The sequence below is a fragment of the Eriocheir sinensis genome, chromosome 14 (assembly GCF_024679095.1).
Source record: "Eriocheir sinensis breed Jianghai 21 chromosome 14, ASM2467909v1, whole genome shotgun sequence".
Classification (NCBI taxonomy): Eukaryota; Metazoa; Arthropoda; class Malacostraca; order Decapoda; family Varunidae; genus Eriocheir; species Eriocheir sinensis.
In genome coordinates, this window is record NC_066522.1 from 13,537,753 (window position 1) to 13,547,752 (window position 10,000).

General features: G+C 40.9%; 1 protein-coding gene across 1 annotated transcript in view; it reads left to right on the forward strand.

The window, feature by feature from the left end:
• LOC126998506 (uncharacterized) overlaps positions 1–10,000 on the forward strand; it is a 67,579-nt gene that overhangs the window by 29,648 nt on the left and 27,931 nt on the right. The window lies entirely within an intron of this gene.

Below are 10,000 nucleotides of genomic sequence, written 5' to 3' on the forward strand. Positions count from 1 at the left end.
GTCTTTTTTGTCTATTCATTCATAATTTTCTTCTGCTCTTTCTCTCTTACCTGTCTATCTTTCTAATTATCTTATCAGTTCTTTCATTATTCATCTTCCTGCTTTTTCTTCGCTTTTTCTCTAACCTCTCTGTTCCTGTTTATTATCAATCTGTGCTCTTTTACTTTCTTTGTTATATATGTCTCAATCTGTCTGTTTCATTAGCCGTATTTCTGCCTCTTCTTCTTCTTTTTCTTCTTGTTTTCCTTCCATTTCTGTTTTTCCATACTAACCATTCTTCTTTTGTCCTTCTTTATCTTTCGTTCTTTCAATTATACATCTTTCTTCTTATTGTTATTCTCATTCTTCTTCTTCTTCTTCTTCTTCTTGTTTTCCTTCCACTTCTATTTTTCGTTAACCATTCTTCTTTTATCTTTCTTTCTATCAATCTTTCGTTCTTTCTTTCATTAGACATCTTTCTTCTTATTATTATTTTCCTTCTTTTTCTTCTTTTTCCTCCTCCTCTTTTTGTTGTTTTCCTCCGCGTCGCTTCCGTCACGCCTCACTTCTGTTCCTGTTTCTTTTTCTTGCTTTTCCTCTTTTTATCACGGCTCAACTTTCGTGACCCCGTTTTCCCATTAAATTTTCACTTGGCTACGGTTTCTCCTGCCCGCAAAAAAAAAAAAAAAAAATTACAAGGTGCGGTTGATGATGATGATGATGATGATGATAATAATAATAATAATAATAATGTTTCTTTTTTCCTCTTAGTAGTGTCGCGTCAGCTTTTCTCAGTAACGTCATTTCCTCTTCTCTCTTCCTCTTTCCTCTCCTTTTCCTCCTTTTTTTGCTTCTCTTTTTCTCTCCTTTATTTCGTTGTTTGATTGTCACTCTCTCTCTCTCTCTCTCTCTCTCTCTCTCTCTCTCTCTCTCCTCCTCCTCCTCCTCTTCATTACCGTGACCTTCTACTGAGAGAGAGAGAGAGAGAGAGAGAGAGAGAGAGAGAGCAGGAAATAAACTCCTTAATTATGTTTCTTTCTTCTTTGTATGTCTGTCTTTCTGTCATTCATCGTCTGTCAGTCTGTTTGTGTGTCTGTCTATAGGTCTGGCTACCAATATCTTGCCTGTTGACTTGCCCTTAATTCTGTTTGCCTGTGTCTGTCTGTCTGTCTGTCTGCTTGCGTTTGTGTTATCTGTCTGTCTGAATGTCTTCGTGTACAGAGTTAAGTAAATGAATGGAAACAAAATGGATTAAGGAAAGAAACAAAAAACAAGGAAATGAACTGTGTGTGTGTGTGTGTGTGTGTGTGTGTGTGTGTGTGTGTGTGTGTGTGTGTGTAAGTCAATACGGGAATGGACGAAGGAGCAAATAATTCGTGTAAAGAAGAGAGAAAAAATAATCTTGGTTGAGGAAGAAGCAAAATGAAGAAAGGAAGTCAACGTAATGGATGGACGGATTTGAGACACAGACAGACAGACTAACAGACAGACAGACAGACACAGGGGATTAGTGGGAAAATGAGGTGGTGAGGGAGGAAGAGGAGGAGGACGAGGTGAAGAGGTTAGCGAATCAGGTGACGGCGGAAGGAAGGAGGAGAGGAGGAGGAGGAGGAGGAGGAAGAGGAGGAGAGGAAAGTGAGGTGTTTGTTAATGTTTGTCTATGAAGGTTTTCGAGTTGTTACGATGCAAATGGGAGGAAGAAGAAGAGAAGGAAGAGAGGAGAAAACCGGGGAAAGAAAGAAGGAAGGAAATAAGAAAAAAGGGATGAGTAAGGCGAGGAAGAGAAGGAAGAAGTAAAAAAGAAGAATGAACGAATGAAAGAAGAAAGAAAAAAAAATGAAGATAGGATGGAAGGAAGAAAAGGAGAAAGATAGAAAGACAAAGAATGATGTTAGTGGATGAGGGAAAGAAATCGGAAATGGAAAAAGACGAAAAAAGATATTGGAAAACGTGTTAGAAAGGAGAAAAAATAGAACAAAAAGAGAATGGAAAGATTAGTGAAGAAAAGCTAAGTTAAGGAAAAGAAAGCATGATTTAGAAACGGAAAAAGACAAAATTCATATGTAAAGGAAACAAGATATAATAGACGAGAATACTGAATTAAAAAAAAAAAAATTGTACAGGGAGGAGTAGGAAAAAGAGAACCAAGACTGATATGGGAGACTAAAAAAATAGGGGGAAGGGATGAGTTGCAGTGGTTCGGTGGCGGTGGTGGTGGTGGTGGTGTTGAGGCAGCCATGTGTGTCAGTCAGTCTTCAAGGTTATCCTGTGGCTTCTTGGTGGTGGTGGTGGTGGTGGTGGTGGTGGTCAGGGAGGTTTAAAGGGTGGTGGTAATGGTGGTGTAGATGGTGTATGCAGGTGGTGTTGGTATTACTGTTCTTGTTTAAATAGTCTTTCTTATTGGAGGTGGTGGTGATGAGGGTGATTGTAGTGGTGTTTAAGGTGGTGATAAGTCGTGGTGTTGGTGGTGGTGTTGAATGTTTAAGTGGTGACTGTTAGTGGTGGTGATGGTGGTGGTGGTGATGTTGGTGATGTGTTTCTGCTTGTTGAAGTGATGATGAGGATTTGCTAGGATCATCATCATCATCATCATCTCCAGCCATTACTATATAGTCCTCTGCAGCTCAAAGGCCTTTCCCAACGCACTCCACCTCTGTCTAATGTCAGTGTACTTCATCCTGCTCCGGCAAACGCTCTAACTTCATCACTTGGTTCTCTGTCTGCCCTGAATTTTACACTCTAGCTTGCCATTCTGTAAAGTTATCCACCTGTCATCGCCTGAGTCCAAGTCCATTTCTTTGTCTTGATCATAGCTATTAAATCTTCAACCTTTGTCTGTTCCCTAATCCTTGACGTTCGCTTCCTTCCCAGCAATGGGTTAAAGTTAAACAAATTCAGATTTAACAGAGACAAAGGCAAGAGTTGGTTAACCAGTAGACCCGTGGCTGAGTTGAACAGGCGTGGCAGTCATATTTTGAGCGCCAGTACCATAGAATATACATAGATGCATTCAAGAAGGGGTTGGATAGATTCATGGATAGTGAGATAAGGTGGGGTTAGGGTTACAAAAGCTTACTTATATATGTCTGTCCGTCATACACACACACACTCTCTCTCTCTCTCTCTCTCTCTCTCTCTCTCTCTCTCTCTCTCTCTCTCTCTCTCTCTCTCTCTCTCTCTCTCTCTCTCTCTCTCTCTCTCTCTCTCTCTCTCCAATTCACTTTACGTGTTTCTCAGTACCGTTACGCTTTACAATACAGTCAAGGATATAATAATGCAAGTTGAAGTAATTAGTAAGTATTAAAAATGAAAAAAAAGATGGATCATTACTTCATGGACCTTGAGATGATTATGGTGCTGGTGGTAGTGGAGGTGGTGATGGTAATTATTGTGGTAGGAGTGGTGGTGGTGTTGTTGTCATTGTCTGGAGTGGTGGTGGTGGTGGTGGTGGTGAGACATGACGCCGAGAACAGAAGCCCTTCATGACGCATCTCCTCCTCCTCCTCCTCCTCCTCCTCCTCTTCTTCTTCCTCCACCTTCTGCAATAACCCCCATATCCTACTTACCCTGCTTCCTTTCCTCCTCCTTCTCCTCCTCCTGCAATAACCCCCATATCCTACTTACCCTGCTTCCCCTCCTCCTCCTCCTCCTCCTCCTCCTCCTCCCCCCCCTCCTCTTCCTCTTCCTCCTCCTCCTCCTCCTCCTCCTCCCCCCCCCTCCTCTTCCTTTCCTCCGTGCGTGACCTGCAGTTGAGAGAGAGAGAGAGAGAGAGAGAGAGAGAGAGAGAGAGAGAGAGAGAGAGAGAGAGAGAGAGAACAATCAGGACTACCGTAATTCAATCATGTTCCTCCCGTTACTCTGTCATTAGTGTGATTGGCTTTTTTTATTGGCTTGTTTTGTTTATTTTATGTCGTGTTTTGAGATTTTCATTTCCATTTATTTGTTTTACTTTTATTTTATTTTTTTTTCACTTCATTCCTTCGCGTCGTATACCAGTTATTTTATTCCGTTCTCTTTCGTTTCTTTCTATTGTTCGTGTTTTTTCTTTTATTTCAGTTATTCTTTTTTTCTTTCATTTTTTTTTTTCATTTATTTTATTTATTATTCGTTCTTGTTTCTTTCATTTATTTGTTATTCTTTCTTTTCTTTTATTTCCATTATTCGTTTTTTTCTTTCATTTATTTCTATTATTCGTTTTTTTCTTTCATTTATTTCTATTATTCGTTTTTTCTTTCATTTATTTATATTATTGGTTTCTTTTTTACTTGTTTTGGTTTTGATCTTCCAACATTTTTCCATATCCCATTTTTTCTCTCCCTCTCTTCCTTCTATGTTCCTTTTTCTTTTTCTTTCCCCTTTCCTTTTATTTCTCCTTTCTTCATTATTTTCCTTAGCTCTCCTTTTTTCCTTCATTTATTGTTATTCGTAGTCATATTTTTTCCTTCTCATGCTTATAGTCATTTATCGGTTTTCTCTTATTCCCAGCTTTTTTTCCTCCCTTTCTCTTCCCTTTTTCATTTTCTGTTCCTACTCTTTTTAATATCCTTTATCTTTACATATTTCCTTTTTCCTACTTTTCTGTTCCTTTTCTTCATTTCTTTCCTTTTCTTTCCATTCTCCTCAACATAACTTTTTGTCGCCATTCGCTCCATAAAGATTTCAGTCATTTACATGGGAATTGTGCCACTTGCTTTCTCTCTCTCTCTCTCTCTCTCTCTCTCTCTCTCTCTCTCTCTCTCTCTCTCTCTCTCTCTCTCTCTCTCTCTCTCTCTCTCTCTCTCTCTCTCTCTCTCTCTCTCTCTCTCTCTCTCTCTCTCCTACTTTTAAGAAGGGTTACACGAGATACACTTCCGTTTCCTCCTCCTCCTCCTCCTCCTCCTCCTCCTCCTTCCGCTCCTCCTCCTCCTGCACAGGTGAGGCAGGTGTTGAGGCTAATTACCGGAAAGGGCACATTGTTCACCTTCGTAGAGAGAGAGAGAGAGAGAAGAGAAAAGAAATCGTGGAAAAAGGCAGAAATAGGTAGAGAGAGAGAGAGAGAGAGAGAGAATTTCCTCCAAAAATGGAATGTAATATTTGGTCCACATTTTCTTCCTCCAGTTATTGCGTTTTCTCTCCAACCCTCTTGTTTTTCTTCCACTTCCGCACGTTTCTCTCTCTCTCTCTCTCTCTCTCTCTCTCTCTCTCTCTCTCTCTCTCTCATTCATGCATAATTTTCACATTTTTTTTCTCCTTCCTCTTTTTCTTCCTCTTTTTCTTCCTCTTTTCTCTACTTCTCTTTTTTTTTTGGTCTTTTCTCTCTCATTTCATTTCACCTTATTATATTCATGCTCTTATCTTTTCCCCCTCCTCCTCCTCCTCTTCTTGCTCCTCCTCCTCCTCCTCCTCCTCTTCTTCTTCCTCATCTTCATTCACCACTTTAATCCCCTTATCTCCGTGTTCATCATATTTACCCTCCTCCTCCTCCTCCTCTTTTTTCCCCTCCAGCACTTTCCTTTTTCATAGGGAGGTCATTTTTTTTCTTTATTTTTTTCACATCCTATTATTTTTTCCTTTGTATTTTTTTTTTATACTGCAGCCGTTTTTCCTTTTTTTCTCCTTTTTTTCCTTCTCATTTTTTTCTGTCACCCTTTTTTTTCTCGCGTCCCTTCGTTTTTTTTTTGTTTTTTTTCCATAAAGCAGTATTTTTTCCTTCTGTTTTTTGCTTTTTTTTTTTTTTCAATTATCATTTTTTTTTCAATTCCCATTTATTTGTTGTATCTGATTTTTTTTTTTAATTATCTATCTTTCTCTCTCTCTCTCTCTCTCTCTCTCTCTCTCTCTCTCTCTCTCTCTCTCTCTCTCTCTCTCTCTCTCTCTCTCTCTCTCTCTCTCTCTCTCTCTCTCTCTCTTCCTTCACCCCCTTTGTCCTCGCATTTTTTCTCTGGTATTTTTTCCCCAATAATTCGTGTCTCGTCTTTCTTTTACAATATATATTTTTTTTTCATCGTAGCTCAAACTTTTTCTCTCAAACTTTTTCCCTCTTAAGTTTATCTGATCCCTCGCATCTCTGTTATTTCCTTTCCTATTGTCTTTACTTATTTATTTTTGTATTTTATTTCTTGGCAGGATACTTTTAGCCCTAATTATTTTTTTTTCTTGTATAAATTAAATATGAATCTTCGTAACTCGTCTTTTTTTTTTCTCTCGACTTTAATTATTTGATGACCTCCTCCTCCTCCTCCTCCCGTTATTTTTCATTATATCTTCACTTCCTCCTTTCCTCTCTCTCTCTCTCTCTCTCTCTCTCTCTCTCTCTCTCTCTCTCTCTCTCTCTCTCTCGACCGTTCCTTCTCTTTTTCTCTTCCTCTCTCCTCTCCTCTCCTCCTCCTCCTCCTCTCCTCTCTGTTTCCTCCATTGCCTCCGTTTCGTTCGCTCTCCTGTCTCCTCCTTCCCTTTCTCTCCCATTCCTCCATTCTTTACCTTTCTCATGGTTTCCTCCCCTCTCCCTTCTTCCATCCGTCCCTCCCTCTACGCCCTTCTAATTTTTTTTTCCTCTCCCCCTCCCCCTCCCTCTCCCTCTCCCTCTCTCTCTCCTACTCCCGCTTTCGATCCCGCTGACTGGCCTTTTACCTCTTCTCTCCTCACTCCCTCCCACCCTCCATCCCTTCCTTCGCCCCTCCCCCCATCCATATTAAAGCTGCTGTCTGGTTAAGTTTACGACAGATAGAAATAGATAGACGGAAATAAATAAGTAAATAAAGAAGTAAAGATAGATTTAAGCGGGTTTGATGAGACATAATTAGACGGGTAGACTTATTGATCGGTATTGATTGGTTCAGTGATATGATAGCTTTGGCACTCGAGTCCATTGTCTGGTCTCGTTAATAGGTATAGACGGGTATAGAAGGAGAGAGAGAGAGAGAGAGAGAGAGAGAGAGAGAGAGAGAGAGATGGAGGAAAAAGGTGAGCAATAGGGAGAGATGGAGGGAAAAGGTGAGCAATAGGGAGAGATGGAGGAAAAAGGTGAGCAATAGGGAGAGAAGAAGTAGGAAGGGAAGGAGAAAGTGATAAAAGTGAGATAGAACGAAAGGAGAACTTTGGATACACAAGACCGAGGAATGGCAGCAACAACAACAACAACAACAACAACAACAACAAAAGACAGGTGAACGGTTGCATGTGGAGGAAGGGAGAGGTAGTTAAGTGACCGTGACCGTCCTGGCAGGTAGGTAGGTAAGTGTGATTGATTGGTATTGATTGATTGATTGGTTGATTGGTCGATGTTATAGAGAGGTGAATTGATTGGTTGACTGATGTAATGACTGGTCTGTTTTTTTTATTATTATTATTTCGTTCCTTCCTTATTTACTTTTTTATTTCATCCTCCCTTAAACTTTTCTTCATTCTTTCATTTCCTTTATTGATTTCGTTCTCTTACTTTTTTTCTCCCTTCTTTCCTTCCTTCCTTCCATTCATTCGCTTGTTCATTCTTTCCCTTCCTCCTTTCCTCCCCTTTTCCTATTTTCATTCATTCATTGAGACACACACACACACACACACACACACACACACACACACACACACACACACACACACACACACACACACATAGACACACACGTGGAAAAGAGGAAGCGTTAAGATGTGTGAACGCCATTGTAGTAGTAGTAGTAGTAGTAGTAGTCGTGGTGGTGGTGGTGGTAGTAGTAGTAGTAGTAGTAGTCGTCATTATTGCTATTATTATTTTTACTGTTCACCTTTCTCCTATTATTTTTGTCATCTATGCATACCTTTTCTTTATAATCACTTCCTTCCTCCGTCATCAACGCCTCCTCCTCCTCCCCCCCCTCTCTGCTGCGGGAGGTCAAAGCGGTGCCCTGGAGGGTATGTTGGATCACTGGAGCAGGCAGCCTCGTTATGAGCCCCAGACTTTCTATTACCCGCTCATCCATGCTTCCTCCCCCTCCTCCTCCTCTCCCTCCTGACTCCTGTATTTCATTTTCTCTATCTCTCTCTCTCTCTCTCTCTCTCTCTCTCTCTCTCTCTCTCTCTCTCTCTCTCTCTCTCTCTCTCTCTCTCTCTCTCTCTCTCTCTCTCTCTCTCATATTCCGTAATTATCATTCTCTTTGTGTTTACTCTCCTCCTCCTCCTCCTCTTCCTCTTCCTCCTCTTCCTCATTTTCCTCCTCTCTTATCATGTTGTTCTTTTGTATTACCCTTGCTCTCCTCTTCTTTAATCTCTCTCTTATCTCTTTCAATCTCTCGGTTTCAATCTCTTCTTCCCAACTTCTTTCTTTCTTTTCTTTCCGCTCATGTCCTTCCTTTCGTCTCATCCTCTCTTCCTCTTTCATTATCATTATTGTAGTATTAATCTTCCTCCTCCTCCTCCTCCTCCTCTTTCTCCTCCTCCTCCTCCTCCAATCAGCTCCCTTTTGCTCCTTGGAGAATCAATTATGGAGATGCAGTTTCAACTCTCTCTCTCTCTCTCTCTCTCTCTCTCTCTCTCTCTCTCTCTCTCTCTCTCTCTCTCTCTCTCTCTCTCTCTCTCTCTCTCTCTCTCTCTCTCTCTCTCTCTCTCTCTCTCTCGTTTTATCAAGTAACAGATGACGTTTTAGTGTGTGTGTGTGTGTGTGTGTGTGTGTGTGTGTGTGTTTCCCCAGCAAAGGTCGGGCGGCATAATAGATAAAGGTCGTTAAAGGTTGTCTTTATTCTTCCCTTCTCGTTTTTTCTCCCCCGTTAGTTAGTTTTTTTTCCTGTTTCCGTCAGTGTGTGTGTAGTAGGTGTGTGTGTGTGTGTGTGTGTGTGTGTGTGTGTGTGTGTGTTCCTGCTTTTCCACTCTACACTTTATTCATTAATTCATTTTTTCTATTTATTTACTTCCTCCCCTTCTTCCATTTTCTTCATTCCTCCATTCGTTTTTTATCTTGTTTTCTTTGATTTCCTTTTTTACTCCTTTTATTTTTCTTACCTCCTCCCTCCCTTTCTTCTCTTCTTAATGTCTTTCTTTCTGTGGTTTCCCTTCCCTTCCATTCTTCCCCCCTTCCTTTCTTTCCTTCAGTTTTTTTTTTATTTCCTTTGTAATCTTTTTATTTTTCTTTCTTTGATTTTCTTACCCCCTCCCTCCCTTTGTTTTTCTTTATTTTTTGCTTCATTCCTTCCCTTTTTCCTTCCCTTCCTTTCTTCCTTCCTTCCTTCTCACCTCGTCTCACCTGTTAATCACTTCCTGCGTCCACACCTGTCTGACCATTTCCTCCATTAGGTCTATTTCCATCCCCCCTCCCTCCCCCCCTCCTCTTCCTCCTCCTTCTCTTGCTCCTCCTCCTCACTAATTCACCCGTTTCTGTCTCCTTCTTCACTCCGTCCTTCTTTCCTTCTTTCTATTCTCTATTTTATTTTTCACCCTCATTCCTACCTTTTCCCTTCTTTATTTCTTCCTCTTTTCTCTTCATTTGTGTTCTTCATTTCTTGTGTCCCCCATCTTCCTTTTTCTCCACCTCCTGAATTTCTTCCTTTCTTTTTTTCTCTATTCCTTATTTCATTTGTTCGTTACCTGCTATTTTTCTCTCATTCCTTTATTTCTTCCTTTCTCTTTTTTTTCTATATTCTTAATTTCATTTGTTCATCTTCCATTTTTTCTCCCTACTTTTTCTTCATTTCTTTTTTTTGTTATTCATCTCCTCTTCACTTACTTTGTCTCTAATCCCCGCACACCTTTTCTCTCTCCTTATTTTCATCCTGTCTCATTTCCTTCGCCTCTGTTTTTCATTTCCTTTGTCCCTCACCCTCTTCCCTCCCTTTCCTCTTCCTCCCTCTATCTATATGCCTCTCTCCACGCCTCTACCTTTCCTCCGTCCTGTCCTGTCCCTACGCGTTCCTCTTTACCTCCATGACTCTCCCCTGCCCCCTACTGGTACCCTTTCCATCCCCTGCCTCCCTTTTCATCCCCTTCCTCTTTCCATTCCCTTCCTCTTTCCATTCCCTGCCTTCCTTTCCATCCCCTGCCTCTTTCCATCCCCTACCTCCCTTGCCCTCCCCTGCCTCCC